General features: G+C 35.6%; 1 protein-coding gene across 6 annotated transcripts in view; it reads right to left on the bottom strand.

Annotated features, from left to right (window-relative positions):
* WWOX (WW domain containing oxidoreductase) overlaps positions 1-17,895 on the bottom strand; it is a 539,453-nt gene that overhangs the window by 515,250 nt on the left and 6,308 nt on the right. The window lies entirely within an intron of this gene.

Here is a 17,895-nt window from a genome sequence, read left to right on the forward strand (position 1 = left end):
CTTCCCAGATCAAGGGTAAATTTGAGTTTTAGCTAACAAGGAAGAAAATAAGAAAAACCTTACAAGCAGAACTCTGACAGAATATACAATATTATTTTTTTTTTAATGCAACATGTAATCTATATGAAATGCAATTTAAGTCCAGTTTTACTACAGAGGAGAGTTGTGAAAAGGTTAAACACTCAAGAACTTGCAACAAGTCATCTCTATAATCCAAAATAGACTCTCATCACAACTGCTGCATCTCAGCAAACAGAATAGGTGTTTTTTGATTTTTGGGACCCAAGACAACTACATATAAATGTAAGAGACTTGTCTCCTAGTCATCACTAGATTTATTTCAACTTGGAAGACCTAAACACCCGTGACAGTGAACCATATCTTCTTATTCAACACTCCCTCAGAAAAGGAGTAAAGCAGATTCAAATGTGCTAAAGATAAAGTGATGAAGAATGCGGAGTTACATAAGCTCCTTTTCAGGCTGAAATACTTTAACAATGATGTGTGATTTAGGGAAGAATCTTCTGCAACTAAGATTGTCATTGCCTGTGCTGGTGGTTTAAGGGTGCAACATCCAACAGATCTTTCACATGGAGCGACGGCAGCCACACACGAAACATCACATCACGGACAAACTCGTACTTTGCAGAGCCCAAAAAGTACCATGCATTCTGTATCAGGATTGCTTGGCCACAATCACTCTGCTTCAATAAGAGTATTCAGGATAAAATCTTACAGATGCATTATTCAAGTTGCTCCAAATGCAAGTTTTCAAGCAAATAAAGCACCAAGATATTTTTAAGAGACTAAATTTAAAATGCACAATTCACATCAAACACTAATGCTGCCCTTGTTTCTGTGTGTTTGCAGGCACATGGTAATGACACATACCGATATTTTTCATTCAAAAGTTTGATGTTATATGAAAGATACATCCTGCCTCTCCCTTTGTGTGTAAATTGGACAAATGTGTTTTTCTTGGAGCCATGAACCACAGAAAAAGCCAACCAAAACGAAACAGGATGACTAATGCATTGGTTCTGTTTTCCATCTAACCAACTTAAAAATATGCACTCATTACACATTACACTTCTTTGCAACATACTGTTCTGGGAAAGGCAAAGTTATTCTTAACAGTAAGTGCATTGCCATTGTCACTGACAAAACTCAAGGTCTTTTGTTTCATCCGAAGGGATCACAATACTAAACAAATACAAAAAAACCTCCTTAAATTGACTGGATTATAAAGTTCTGTGACTTGCTATTCCTGTAAAAAATTTAAAATGCATCATTTGAGGCAAAGAAAGCTAACTCATAACTGAAGATGCTGCAAGCAAACAAAAATATAGAACAGTGACTATGTCAGGCACATACATTACAAATATGCTGCGACTAAGAGCCAAAAAGTTGCAGTCAGATCTGGTATCTACTCTAGTTGTACTGTTCAAAGACCCCCACCAACTTACTCTAAAATGCCATTAAGCAGGACATGAACAAAGCTTGGACTTCAGTCCTTTCAGCTCTGTTAAGACCTAACACTGACAATCACCTCAGCTATCCAAAGGCACAGTCTAGCAGCAGATTCAAACCCACATTTCCTATCCTTTATGTTGTAGAGTGCTACTATCCAATATAAATACTGCAGTAACAGCCAAGGGTTCCAGTCTGGAATGAACCCTAGTGTGAGATTGTCGTGGTTTAACCCCAGCCAGCAACTAAACACCACGCAGCCGCTCACTCACTCCCCCCCACCCAGTGGGATGGGGGAGAAAATCGGGAAAAGAAGAAAAACCCGTGGGTTGAGATAAGAACGGTTTAATAGAACAGAAAAGAAGAAACTAATAATGATAATGATAACACTAATAAAATGACAACAGCAATAATGAAAGGATTGGAATGTACAAATGATGCGCAGTGCAATTGCTCACCACCCACCGACCGACACCCAGCCAGTCCCCGAGCGGCGAATCCCTGCCCCCCACTTCCCCGTTCCTATACTGGATGGGACGTCACATGGTATGGAATACACCGTTGGCCAGTTTGGGTCAGGTGCCCTGGCTGTGTCCTGTGCCAACTTCTTGTGCCCCTCCAGCTTTCTCACTGGCTGGGCATGAGAAGCTGAAAAATCCTTGACATTAGTCTAAACACTACTGAGCAACAACTGAAAACATCAGTGTTATCAACATTCTTCGCTCTGAACTCAAAACATAGCACTGTACCAGCTGCTAGGAAGACAGTTAACTCTATCCCAGCTGAAACCAGGACAGAGATGCAGCATATTAAATACAGAGCCAAACTACTTGTCAGGTCCCATGATAAGACCTTGTTTTAGTTGTGTAAAGGCAATTCCCACCAACCATTAACTGTCCGCCCCTAAAATACAAGGAGATGACTACCCTGAAAAACTGTGGTTTTGAAGTAAGTTAGATATTCTTAAAGAAGCTTAATTAAAACATAGGGGGAGACAGAACCAAAACTGAAATTTAATACTAAACTGCACGGATCATCCCAATCAAGATTTTTTTTTCAGTTGCTAGGTCATGTAAATACAAACAGGTCCTGTTAGGTGCCTGAATAGATGAACAGTAGCCAGGGATTAGAGTGAAGGGAAGAGAAGGAGAATCGGAGTGAAATCCCAATTTCATCTTTCATATTTACTCCTTGCATTAGATGTACATCAGCAACCAAAAATCCCAGTCAAGAAGGATTCAGATGTGCATCTTTCATTTCAACTAATCCCAAAGCCCTGTTTAAATAATATACACTCCTTTAAGAGGGGAAAAGAAAGTCTCAGCTTCATGTTTCATCTCACCTTTCATCTATTAAATGACAGCATCATGCTCCTACCAAATCCCAAACAAATTTTTCCTGAATATTTTTTAAAGTATATTGTATCAGTCCAATGGACATTATCAAAGTGGCATTTTACCAATACTAAAATAATTTGCAGAAATTAACACAACTAGTCATATCTTAGCATCACATCTGCAACTGAAGATTACTCTGAACTTTTTATTCTCAGTGTTTCTTCAAGCATAGAATAAATCCATGTTTTCTTTTGATTGTCTTTAAAAATGACATTGTGGCTTCTAGTAAGGAAGTCAGTTTTCCCAACACAAATCAATTATTGTATTTAAAAAAATATATCAGAATTTAGCATTTGGCTTTATAATTTAATGTTTAAGGAGAATTTATTAGAGAGTTTATTTTTCTGTGCGCATATATTTTTCCCCTTCTAACAGATAACGTATCACAGGGGAAGATAGGCATCTGAATATGCAGCAACTCGGCACACAACTTGACATTAGTTTCTAGACAAAAATAACCTTTCCACCTAAAAGTCCATCTACATGTATTATTACCAAGTCAAACAAAAAGTTATATACATTTTAAAAGAAACCTGAGCCAGCAACTTTGTCTCAAAATGAGCAGAACTCATTTTAGTGTGACTCATATTCCTATTTTCAGTTAAAAACCTAAATTACTCTATTCAGAATTACATATGCTTATATTCATAAGGGATAAAAAATATTTTGTTAGACTACAGTTATGTAAATACACTACTTCTATTTTTATTGCAAAATAAACACTTCCAAAATAAACACTTAACTGAAATCTAGAATAGCAGAAAACAATAAATCTGCCTGCAATATAAGTCAACATCAAACCAGCATCTCAAATCTAGATCAGATCCAAGAAGTCAAATTTGACGTGACATTTAGGGCATACTATTTCCCAGTAAGCAATCATTCCTGAATGTTTAGTCACTATGGGTTAAGCGACCAGGTTTTTTGTTTATTTGTTTAAATAAAGCCAGTCTATTGGCTTTCAAGTACCATTACTTGAATAGATTAAGGAAATAACAACATTTTTGTGCATGCTACTGTAGTTTCATCACTATTTTATAGCAAAGTTTAGGCAAGCTAAAGAGAAACAGTGGCAACAAAACTTACAACAGTCACACACAAAAAAAATAATCTTTAAGGATTTACCTAACATCAGTAGCAAGTATCAAAGGCCAACGATAAAGAGACTCCAGTTTCTATCTAATCCACACACCCTTGGAAGGCTTTGTGTTCTGGGCAAGTGCCAGCATTAAGAGTATTCATAACTGGCTTTACAAAAAGTCTGATCAGATATCCAGCATCAACTAGGTTTTGAAAGCTGTTTTGAGGGGCATATATATTTTTTCAACTCATCCCCAAAACTTTGGGGCTTTCCCACCCCCCTTATTGCTACTATTTTTAACACACCTTCTTAGACAAGCTTACTCAAGTGACCAGAAAAAAGCCCAGAGAATTTAAAATTTATCTTTGACTGCCTCTCGTGTTTTTAAAAAAAAAAAAAAAAAATCAGATTTTTTTTAAAAAGTTCCAAGTTCAGAGAAATGGGGTTGGCAAACACTCCTTCTCTAAAGCTGCTCTTTGCATCAGCAGTAGCTTCAGGCAACACAACAGCTTTTCCCACCAAAGAAAAAATGGAGAAAAAAGCCAGAAGTTGTCTAGTTTCTTTTCAAGTATACTTCTGTTCTTCTGTAAGCCAACAGTATCATAGGTTTCTGAACTGCTGAGCTGAGCCCTAATTAAACATAACAAAAAAAAAAAAAAATCAGTTGCATGTTTTGAGTCTCCTTTTGGCAAGTACAACAGTGCAATGTTAATAAAAGAAGTAAATTTAATAAAGAGGAATACTTCATCCAAGGCAGAATAATTAAAAGACATACTGTGCTGTCAGCTGAAGTGCTAGATCCTCCAAGCTTTAATCCGTAAGTTATTTCATGAGAAATACTCAGTGTTATGTAAAGATACCGAGAAAGTACTACAACATAAATCAGACCAAATTTCTTCTTAAAACAAACTTGATATTTATTTCAGTTACATAAACAGTTAAAGATGTTAAAATTAGTATACTAGACATTTTACAGATAAATACTAAAACAAGGTTCTGTCCTAAACAGCTCACAATTTAGGTTACAAAAAAAGACGTCTTAGAGAATCAAACATACACAGCTAGGTCCTGTTCTAAAGAGCTCACAGTTTGTGTCATGGGGGAAAGGAACAGATGTGCAGACCAAAAATTTAAACAACACTACTTGATTTCTGGCAGTCACTACCCACCTCCGTCTTTGGGCAACATGAGATAAGACAATTTGTTTAGTTAAGCAGCAGCAGAAGATTTTAATACAAGAGTAATTTCAGAATCCTGTAAAAAAGAACTGAGTACAGGGAAGATGCAGTTCATTGTTCTTTCTAGTGCAAGCAAAAAAACCCAGCAGATAAGACACAGCTAGCAAAGGGCAAGATAACAAGACGTGGAGGTTTGGGAATTTATACAGTCCTGGGTTACCTCCTTAAATTCTAGTTTTTCTGGATTAGATGGTATTCAGGATGGGTACCAACCTCCCAAGGTTCAAAACTGGCAAACCTTTTGGGCGTACTTTAAACTACGAAGGAAAGAGGGAGATGGGAAGCTGTTATGTAACTCAAATGATCCATCATGTGGTTCCGACATAGAAAGTAAGGCAGGAGATGGAATTCTGAAACAAAAGATGAAGAATAAGAACAGTATTAACAAAAAGTGTCTATACACAAAAGCAAGGAGAATGGAAAGCAAGCAAGAATCAGAAGTCATTACATTATAATGTAAGGCAATGGGCAAAAAAAATCAGACCTCTTTGCCACGCTTTCAAGAAAGGCACGAAAACATATCATGCATCTTCTCACACCAAAACTAATGTATTTTGTTTTTTAGATAACATTTAAGGTCTACCTGCTAACAGCTGGAACACTAGCAACCCACCGAAGAGCTCAATGACAACAATATTCTAAAGTAAATGACTAATTACAGCTGCACGTTCTGTAACAATTTTTTTCATCTTCCAAGAAGTTAGACCTTGCCAGTTTGGGGAAGGGGATGTTAAATCCAAAAATACATATGCCTGCAAAAGTTTACATCTGTAAAATAGGAAAACCTGCCAGGTGAAAAAGCATACTAAACGTTTTCTAAAACTTACTGTTTTTCTGATGATACTATACTCTAAAATCTTGAGTCACAATTTGCAACATTACTGTTAATTAGGTAAAAAGCATTACTTCTACTGATAGTCAGAATCTAGTGCTGAATAGTTCACTCAACATTACAGAGACATCAGGCTGTACAATTCCTGATCTTGTATTCAGTCTTCCTTGTCCATGACAAGTTCCCCAGTTAAATGACCAAATCTTAGTTTGTGTGTATGAAGTCTAGTAAGTGATATTTATTCATCAAATTACATCATATACCATTATGAAACATAATTCTGCCTTACATTCTAGATATGTAACTTTTTGTTTTACAAGAGACAAGTGTTTAAAGTACCAGACACAAAGAAGAGAATCAGAAGTCTAGGTCTCTATTCCTTTGACCACAGATTAGATTCAGAAACAGATGCAGTAAAATACCTTTTCAAGGATCACAACCTTCATTCACTCAGGATGCCAAAAGCGTGCTGCCAAATAGATCATGAACATTTTTATGTGCTCTTCATCGCCTATCTTAATAAGGCACAAAATAGTCCAAATTTACCTTCAGAATTAAAAATCCTTCAACGAGAGTAAGATTTATACCCCTCAGCAACTGCTCTCAGCTGGATAGACCCAAACAAATAAAGCACTTTTTGGAAAAGCTTTCTTTAGACATTTCTAGTTGCCATATTTTCTACTCTTAATATATTGTAATTATTCTTTCTGGTAAAGAATTAGAATAGCTTTCCGAGGAGTATACTTTTTATCCTGTGACAGAGTAATCTAACTCCCACTTTAAATTGGAATATGGACACGGACATAACCTGTAAACTTAGGTCAGTTAATGCAGCCATATGTTGCTCCATATGTGAAATAAGACTAATCACACATTTCTCAAAATCTTAAGTAGCATAGTTAATGTCTGTAATGTACAAATGTATAGAAGCGAGAAATGCTGCTCATGCTTGCCAATGGCAGAAGAGGAACACAACCAGAACCTCTCAGTTTTGGATCTCTGAATACACAATATAATATTGTTTTTCTTCAGTTTGGTTGTGTTGGAGGAGAATGAGAGATTCTTCTTGCAAACTTTTAAACAAACAGTGAATTTTTACACAAAGGCAGATTTTTGACTAACCATCACAAGAGAAAAATGCCCCACAAGTTTTATGAACTTGAGTTTAGATATCAAAAATACAGGAAACCCAATTAGAGAATGTGCTTGGATAATTAATTAAAGCTGCTTGGATAAAGAATAAATGACGAGGAGGCAACAAACCTTCTACAAAGATAACATAACCTGGAAAAAATGAAAGATTTCTAAGCAACGCTCATTTTTCTGAGCCTCAAGTCACAGTGCATGCAAAAGATCTAAATAAATATATCCAAAACTGAACTGTGACAGTTCCTTGTTCACACAGATATTATTACTATCAAGAAAGTATGATAACAACCAGAAAACCTCACTTCACAAGTTTTCTAGCATAAAGGAGACACTAACTAAGAATAGGAACTTAGAAACAGTGACCAAGGTAACTATACTTAAATGAAGGAGAAGAAGTGTAAAGCATATTACTACAAAACTATTTAGATTTGAAGACAGACGGTTTGTAGGGAGCTTTCTGAAGCAACAGATAAAGTACTAAAAGCCACCATGTAGAAGTACAGCAAGAAATCAAAACGAGCTAGATGTTACAGGAACAGAAAAACTGAGGTTATACAGCTGAACAGAAGGCTAACATGTGAAACCTTTGTAAAAAGAAAAGCCTATAGAAGAACTGGAAAAAGGAGAAAAAAAAACAAAAAAAAAACATCTTTCACTCACAGAAGAAAAATAAAAACAGGAAGGCATAAGACTTAGTGTGTGGTCAGTAACAGAGCTAAGAACTGCAAATATCATTAATTAACATCATGGCAGACAAAACTACTTTTGGTTTTGATGGTCTTCCCTTGAGAATTATTAAAAGAATGTGACATTTGTTGTATTTATTTTCCTAACTCACACACCGTCTTTTAGAAAGGTTTGCATACCATAGACTTTAGGATGAATATAAGATCAATTTCTTTCTCACAGTACTATTCCTATTCTATAATTCAGGCAAAATTCTGGCCTCGCTAATTCTGAAGTCAGTAGCAAGAGTCCTGTTAATCAGCTCAGGATTTTGATCTTTATCTTCCCAAGTTCTTACCTGCCTCCTTTCACTTCCTTCTTGGTAGGGATTTACTGTTTCAGACTTGAGTTTCAAAACCAATCAAGCATGAGGAGCTTGAAAGGGACACAAGATACTGAAATCCTTTCCTTCTTGTGACCCTACTGCTTAGCATAGGTATAGTCACTATGAAATTTTCTGCTGGTAAGCCAAAAACATCATGTCCATTAATGTACATCTTTAGGCTGTAACTAGATTTGACGGTACGTGGAAAAGTCACTAGATTTCTAATGACAGTATTTTCTAAGACAACAGTATACATTTATCAACCTCTTCTGTCCCCATCATCTAACGTGCATTCCAAAATAATACAAATGTGCAGCTGAAACTATTCACAGAACTCTTTCAGCACAATTAGCTTTCAAAACTCGAAGACACAAGATGATGCAGAGAGTAAGTTCTGTGCTGCGTCAAGATAGACTGAATCATGCAAAGACCTTTTGCATCTCTGGACTATGAAATATGCATAACATAATGAGAAAAACCTTTGTGAAATTAAATATTTCAAAAAGACAGAAAAGCGATCAAGTCATATTGCAGCCCACTGAAAAGTCTTTTTTAGATAACAGACAAGAAAGTAAGTACCACATACGAAGGCTCCTGTTCTACAAATATGTTACTCCCCTATAAAAGGAGTACCAGAAAGTACAACACAGGCATATAGCTCAATCCCATCCTTTGTGAAAAGATTCCATTACAAGTAGTAATCATTATTGAACATTTTAGCCCAGATGTAATTTCTTACATGTTACAAGTTTCACATGCATTGTGAATTTCAGCCAAGGTTGATGAAGTTCAATAACTTGGCTAACCAACCATGTGTACTACTCATTACAGAAGTAATAAATAGATTCATCAAAATGGACGTGAAAAAGCAGTATGAACATCTGACACCATTTTAAGCTTACTCAATAAGAAAAATAAATTACAGAAGTCCAAGAGGACCTTTGAATATTTACAATATGTAACAAGTAGACAGTTGGAGCCTTAGGTAAAGCAGAGCAATATTAGTATTCCACAATATCAAACCAGAGTTAAAACAAAGTGATGGCCCTCATGGAAAACTCAATCACTATTACCTACCATAAATTATCAGAATACAGCACTGTAAATTAAAGAAAACTCTCTTCCATTAACATTATTCTAAGTTTGAAAAGAATAGCTTTTAGTCATTTTTAATTGTTCAAAATACATCAGTACTAATCTCTGACTGGCAGCTACTAACATCCCGCAACAGAATGAGTTAAAAGTTCCACCCCACAGGTACATTCACCTCCATAAATTGTGCTTTTCAACACCAATTACCCAGATAACATACTCCGGCCAAAAATACACTTCCTTCAAGATCCAGGCTCTCCTGCAAAAGCGCTGTACTCTCATTCCCCAAAAACACTGGTACAACATAATTCATGCCTGCTACAAAGTTTTGGACTTACACAAAGAAAATACCTGAAAAAAATCAGCAAAGTGTAAGTTGGATTTTTAAGGCATGTTTAAGAAGCAAACAACAAAACTTCTGTACAGACACCAATGTTTTTATGGTAGGGGTATTCACGAGGTTTGAGATAATCCCTGCCAAGTTTGGTCCACAGCACGGGGATCACGAGACTTAAAAAATTCAGCCTTTAATTTTTTGGCATTACTGTTCCCATGAATTCTTCATTAAGCAAGCAGTTTTTCCTCAAGAGAATGAATATGTCTGTTGAAGCCAGAGTAACAACATGAAACAAAGACATAGCTACGTATACAATACCAAACTGTATTAGGCTGAAGCATGATTATTTTTGACCCTCACCCTCCCCACTCAAGCACATTTTAAAAGGGCTTAAAACCAAACCTTAATTGCCACTGTTTTGCTGGCGAAGGATGGCAAGAAAACAGTCCCTGAACAACACAACTGTGCTGGCAGAAGACCTTGCTGTAAAAGTTACATCTGCAAAATGACGTTTTTATTGGATAACTTATTTTTCTCATAAGACGTTATTTTATTCTACCAGGGCAAAGCATACACACACTGGCTGCACCCAGGCCAGCCATGCTTTTCTGTTAATATACTGTGCTGCTAATAATAGTGAAACATGTGATACATGGAGCCTAGAATTATTATAAAAAAACCTAAAATATACATCAAGGAACAACTCTTGCATGCATTTAAAAGCCCAATAAATACAAAAGTATCCCATGAAAACAATCTCAGGCATAGCTAGGACTTGGCCAAGAAAAATAATCCAAGGTTATATATTGCTGATCTTTCTGTCTGCCTCACAGTAAGCTTTGAACCCAAACCTCCATAAATAATATCCATTTCAGTTCTCCACATGTGAAACACTTCCAGCATGAAAACATACAACCATGCAAAGGCTGTAATAGTTCATTCACCACAAGTTATGCTGGTTTAGCAAGAACATAAGATGCATCTCCTTTGCACACCCCCAGTATTTCCCTCCTCTCTGCACCATCGAGCTACAACAGAATTACATACAGAAATTCTTCTTAATAAAAACAGGCAGAAGTTTCAACTTATTAATCCCAGGAATTCATGCATTTATGAACACTAATTTTGATTCAGACAACAAACTCTTTTCACTAAATTGGGGAAAAGATCTAGATAGTAGGAAAAGACCATTCAAGAAGCACTGTCACAAGCTTGCTCCCCCATGTCACACCCGTTTTTTCTGCTCTCATAAGAAAAAGGGATGCAAATAATAGACAATTACTGGAAAGCAAACACCTTGCTGTTTATTCAGTGTAATAAAACATACAAGAAAGAAGTTTACACTTAGAAATCTTTGAGAAAAGTTAACATATGAATTGAGAAAAATAACAATAAAGACCAAAACCAGACAGATGTATTTTCTCTTAAAAGATTATTTTACCCAAAACAAACTATCCAACAAAAACAGGCTGATTTTTTCAAGGTTGACAAAATTCAGGTGTTACAGCATAAGAAAAATTCCAAAACCATAGAAGAAATCGTAAAATGAACCTGAAACAGAGGACTAATCTTGAGCAGTTCCTTTGTAGAAGTTCTGCCAGTTGTATAACCTTTATACACTATTTCATCTGGAAACAGACGAGAGAAACTAGAAAATAAACTTTGTGCTTTCAAAGAAAAAAGTGCACATTTTTCAAGGAAAATTTGCAATCTAGCTCAACAATAGAGCTGAACAATTCCTTACTGACAGATTCAGACAGACATCTGTAGGCTTAGACCACCAAACTCCATGCAATACAGTGAAAGACAATGAACATATTTAAGACAGTCAGACTAATACTATTAAAATGAGAGTCCTCAATGGTATTTGTAAGGGTCTGTTTTATTCCTCCCATATGATCTGAGTTTGACTTAAATGAGACCATTCACTGGTCTAATTAGGATTCAGCAAATGTTACCTTCTTTGTGAAGGCCGATAAAGCCAGCCTCAGTAAAAATGCAATGTCGCCCACAAATAATCTCAGTAACTTCTACAACTAGAATGGTTCCCCATATTCACAAAATCCTCTTCTCTGCAGGTACAGAGCAGTCAATTTTTTATTTCTTAAGAAGTAAAGCCATTATTTTTCATCATACTTTTCCTACCTCTCCATTGCCAATAGATTTAGGGCATAGTGGTGAAAGCTACCCAGCATCTATTAGAAACCTGAAATGATCTTCACAAGAAATTTAGATAAGCTTTAAAAGTTTAATTTTGCTCCTCTTATGGTAGTAGCTTAACTAGACATTACTCAATTAGCTATTACTCAATTGGCATAAGAACTGCAACAAAGGTTAACCATACCTGCCTCTATCAAGGTTCTGAAGGTAGATTCTGCTTCTTAACTACAAGAAAGACTCAGAACAATACTAATATGGGAAGTGCTCAAACGCTGCTACACAACATACAGAAACAATAGCTCAGAAATCAGGAATTCAGAAATTCTGCAGCTATGCAGTATGTCACTCCCTCAATAAAACAAAGTTTCATTAGCTTCTGCCAGTATGAAGTAAGTACAAAAGCACATAATCAAAGCACAGCAGTCTGGCCACATGTATTGTATCGTTTATGTACAGGTTTACCTAGTTTTTATACTCCTTTGATAAAAAGAAAAAACTTTAAAAGCTACCAAAAATAACTTATTTTTTAATACAATAAAACGATGACAGAAAAACAAACATCTTGGGATCTTTCTGAATTAATGTAAGCACTGTATGCTTACTGAAAAGAGAGATTCCTAGCTTTCCAATAGTTTAAAGTTCTACTTCTACCCTGACAGTACCAGATCTTAGATGCTATTGGTCCCAGAATTAACACAGTTAATCCCACATCCCAGACCACTGAAACTTTACTGTTTTTTTCCAGTGGAACAGAGGAGTTTCTAGTATTTGGGGAACAGAATAATTTAAGAGGGGTAGCCATTCTACATTGCTCACAGGTGTAAAGTGTTCAAATCATGTCCTATATGAGAGAGATTTCTGAATTAGGTGCAGGTGATACAGTGAAAGGCACATGATAAGTTGCAGAACTGCGTAATTTGTATTTATCACAAAAGCACCAGCATGTGTGAACAAAATCTGATCATCTACATGTTACCATGACAATTATACTAAGTAAATTATCAGGTTACCCACTGTCAAAATGTTACCTTCTACAGTTTCATAATGTTCAGTTAGGTTTGTGTATATATACAAACCCTCACTGCAATTAACTGTGACATTGGATACTGGGAATACAGCTCATTAAATATACCATGCATTTCAAAAGCTGCATAGGCTCTATTCTGATAGTTCAGCTCAAAACAGAGTTTTAGCTCTAAGTCTCTTCCCCTGATTTCATATACCTGATCCTCAGGTATTGGCTACATTTGTTTAAGGGGATGCAAGTCAGCCATGGGTGCAGCATAAATCAATTTTAAAAGAAACAATGAAAGAATATAGCTGCTAACTGTATTTTAGTAGTTAAGAGAAAAAAAAGTAGGTTGCTTTGCATTTCCTTGGTTTGTAAAAACACATTTTAATAAAACATGTCATCTTCTGCTAAAATTTACTAATAATTTTTAGTTGTAACTTAATCAGACTCTTAGAGCTTAAAAACCTAAGTGATGTGCTACAATCTAACTTGCGTAAGTTTTGCAATAACCATGTTTTATTACTATGTCAAGCTAGCTTTCCACGCTTAAAACTTAATACACCAATAGAGTCATCAGGAGGAAAAAAGCTATGAGGAATAAAACAGAAAAACATCTGTTTATCATTTATAAATTAAAGGCCCAGTTATTCAAAACAACTTTTTAAATCATAAAGCAGATGTTTAATTGTGATAAATTATAAGTGCATTTCCCCGACCTTTTGCATCAATATGACAAAAGCTGCTAATACTGAAGTTCGGTACAAGAAATAAAAGAAATACGGTAGCTTCTCATACCAAAAGTCTATGCAGACCAAAAGCTTACTGGAGTAGTGACTCATCTTTCAAGTACCGATTAATAGTAACTAGCATACAACTTTTCTCCTGGCTAAGGTGTCTTCATTGCATAGCAATAAAAATGCCACAAAACAGAGAATTCCATTTAACCAAACATTAGCCGACAACTATTTTGAAGAAATAATCTAAAACATTTCCACAATTATAAAATTACATGCTTTACTCTGGTAAAACATAATCAAGAAAAGCAATATAGCAAGCCACATTATGACTGAAGCTTCTGTATTTTCTTCAGCATTTGAAAAAATTAAGCTGCTCAAAGCCAAAAGTGGTTTTCATTTTCTTGAGATAATTTGTGCTTGTTCTGGGCATCCCTTACAAAAGCAATTAACAGATTTCTTTTGACCTTCATATAACAGAAAAATTAGAAATGCAGTTTAAGCCACGGTTTAGTTGTGATTATCAACACAGTTTTGTGATAAAATCTTGGAAAAGCATTAAGAAAAACCCTACTTTCTGGAATCTGCCTGACTGCATAGAACACACACATTTTGCCCTTCCATCATATACTGCAATACTACTTACATTTCGCTACTCATGCATACTCTAGCAGTCACAATAGGTTAGATGCAACTGCACCCAATACAGAAAACAGAACACATTGTCATTTCAAGGTCATATAGCTACATGAATCTTAAAAACAGATAGCAATATTTATACAAGTCATAGAAAATCACATTAGCTACACAACTGTCTCCCTGATATTAAAACCAAGTAATATTATTTTTAAAAATGTGTTTGATTTGAGGACATTGCTCACACATGCAGTTGAAAATACCACATCTCTTTATAAAATTAAACCTAGATAAACAGCTGACATGCTTTTTAAAATTTCAAATTCTAGTCCTAATAATTAAGAACACAAACAACAAAATTACAGGAGCATTTACTAAAAACAGGAAAAAGCACCAGGTCTCTTTTGTTCAGTATATTCAAAGAGCAACACAGCCCTCTAGTGGAAAAATTAGAAAGTATGACTTTATTCATACAAGAAGCATGCTAGGGAAGTATTTTGACTGTAACCTAACTGATGTTGAGACCCTTAAAACAGAAAAACAACGCCCACACAAAATTGCACACTATCTTCAATTGCTCACAGTGGAATAAGTCTCACTGACTTTAAGAGAACAAACTGACAATTTACACTACTTATGTTTAAATGTACATAGAACAATAAGTTTTTAAAGCCAGAAAAATTGACACAAGACTAAACTGTTCAGTAAGTCAGTCTTACTTCTTTTTACTACACCAGCTTTACTTTGACCAAAAGCTACCTCAACTTCTAATGTGATACTCAGACTAAAATTTTGATTGAGCTTAAAAAATAAATGAGGAAAAAAACCCAAATAATAGCTGGACTGTACTGTCAGAAGAAAAAGCTTCCAAAAAAAATAAGAAAACATTTTACTAATAATTCTTGATCTGCTATGATCTCTTCATATTGTAAGAACAGAGTAATTCATTAACCTTGTCAAAGTTGCTAATGAAAACTAATTAATTGTTTATAAATCTGATTTTTTTTAGTACTTTTTTTCCCACACACACTTTTTGCAGCAATTTTAAAGACTAAGTTATGAAAGTGGGTATGTAATCTAGGAAATTCTTACAGTCCATATTCCTAAATAGTAACAAAAAGAAGAACCACAGAGCAGACAGCGTCTGCATTTTACAGACGTGTTAAGAGAAGTTAATGGCAATGAAGTAACATTTGAGAAGCCAGTATGTGTGATACCACTAGAACTCTACCACTGCTGAAGTCATCCAAAGTATTCCCTCAGTAATCAAGTAAGCATCTATGCTTTTCAGAAGTTGAGGAAATTTTTCAACTCTAAGAAAAAAAAAAAAAAAAAAGAGTGTTCCTGGCAAGTTATGTTGGATTCCCTGTATTAGATTCACAAATAAAGTGAATTAACATATCATTTCATCTTTGTTGATCTGGTTTTAACTTTGCTATCTTAAAGCAGTGTATATGGCTGAATAAAAAAATAACTTCTATGTTCATCCATCTTTCAAGGGATCCTCAGCATTTTCCAAACTTTATTTTGAGCATCCAGCAATGCAGTAATTGAAAAAGCATTTTTCTGCATTTTGATAGACTGCAGTCTATACCACCTTGATCTTTGTTCTACCCATCTTGAAATGAAAAATTTCTCAAGAAATGTACAGAAACCATAAAGTTAGTTTCAAATATACCATTGAAACCCATTTTGACAACAATGAAAGGGTTGAGTGATTTTTTTTTTTCTTACATTATTAAGTACAAATGCTCAACAAGTAATACATTCTTTTTCAATCACTTTCTACTTAATGGGCAGCAATATTTCCTTGGAAATATTTACACTTACCTCCTAAAGAAAGCATGTCAGTGTTCTGAAAACACAGTAATTGTTCACTCCTCAAAATACTCAGGGAGGGAATTAGCTCCAGAATACACTGAGAGTTTAGAAGAAGTATCTACAACACAAAGTAGAGCACAGCACTGAAATCCTAAAATAACTGGGGAATAAGCTCCGAAACTGGCAAGACTCCACTTGAGCTAGCTAATTAGTGTTTCCACATGGAGTCCCATAGAATTGTGTAGACATGTTAAAGCTCACAGGGATTTCTACATTGCAATCCATTACATGACACAGACATGTTCAAAGCAGTTTGCCAAGAGTCACAAAGCATGGTTAACAGTTAAGCTAAGACTGATACATTTTAAAGACTCAGACAACAGAGTTTCAAGAAAACTTCAAATTCTGCCAATTATATCCAAATTGGACAAGAACACTATTAGCCAACCCCAAAGGGGGAGTGTTCCCTTCACACAAAACCGAGGAGTTTGAACCTTGTTTTTCTCCATCAAGCAGGTCAATCAGAAGTCATAACCAGCACAAGCCCAGCCCAGATTATATCCTCCCTCAGAAGCCCTTAGAGCTAGGAAAAAAGAACATAGATTACATAAAAAGCGTGAACCGTAGAACTGCTTTCTTCTTAATCCATGCTCCATGACAATTGGTAAGTACTATCAGACACAAAGCCTAGCACTACAGCAATACTAAATGCAACATGGTATGCAAGAGTTTTGAGTTATATAGGCCATAACACCACCTTAATCACATATTTGTGACATCACCTTCAGAGTTTTGGACTCCCTATATCCTAACCTCATATAGCAGCACAAGCCCAAGGCTTATTTCACTAATGCTCCCACTCTTCTTGGTATGCTTCTGACCAGGAGCAATAGCCTGCCCTCACCTACTAATAGAAATCAAAACGGTATATATGTGTATATGTATATACATATATCTGTGCATATATGTCACAAGTGAAGAAGATCTGGTGCAAGGATAGACCCAATTACTTGTGCTCAATCCAGATTATAAACTAAGGGAGAAAGAGGGGAAAAAATTCTTGACAAAAGCATCATATATCTTGGATTAATCTTTTGCCATATATGAAACACTTTCAGCTCATTCAGCAAGTCTGAATGGCAGCTCTTCTTCTGTTGAAGGCAAATCATTTGAGTCCAGGTAATTCTTAAATGTTCTGAGACTGCACAGTTGCATACAAAGCAAATTCTACTGCTGGATGCAATGTAAAGACAGGCTGTACCAAGAATCCGGAATGTAAACCTCACTAGAAAACACAAATTCCTCATTGAGACAGATAAGTACAACACTTGCTGCCCTAACTGCAATACCAATCTGTAGTAGCACATCATGCAATGACAGCAGGACATGTTCTGTTAATGCCTAAATTGCAAGCCACAATAAAGCTCTAAATTCTTCATCTGAATCCTCTGGGATAACACTCCCTTAAATAATTAAGAGGTAAAGACCAAGAGAGTTCAGAGTGATAAGTCCTGCTATTAACACATTTTCCAGAACATCTCCAAGGTTTTCCAGTGTCCTCATAAATGCATTTAAGTCAAGATCCTGCACTAAAAAAAAAAAAGACACCAAATTATTTGCATAAGGACTCTTCCAATATTGATGTATTCCCACCATAAAGAAAAATGCAAACCACAAAAGGAAACAAAAGATTAAGTTATCTAGGATTTAGGTAGATCCCTTCATGTACCAAACAAATTCAAATCTAACACCAAACCATACCAGTGTTTTAATATTTGTGGCTCCTCCACAAATTCAAGCCACAGAAAAAGACATATCCTGTGCAGATTGCTGACTGAAACTTCAAACAGCCTAGAAAATTAAGTTAGAAAAGAAATCCTGCCTT

Source organism: Harpia harpyja, chromosome 9, assembly GCF_026419915.1.
Source record: "Harpia harpyja isolate bHarHar1 chromosome 9, bHarHar1 primary haplotype, whole genome shotgun sequence".
In the NCBI taxonomy this organism is placed as follows: domain Eukaryota; kingdom Metazoa; phylum Chordata; class Aves; order Accipitriformes; family Accipitridae; genus Harpia; species Harpia harpyja.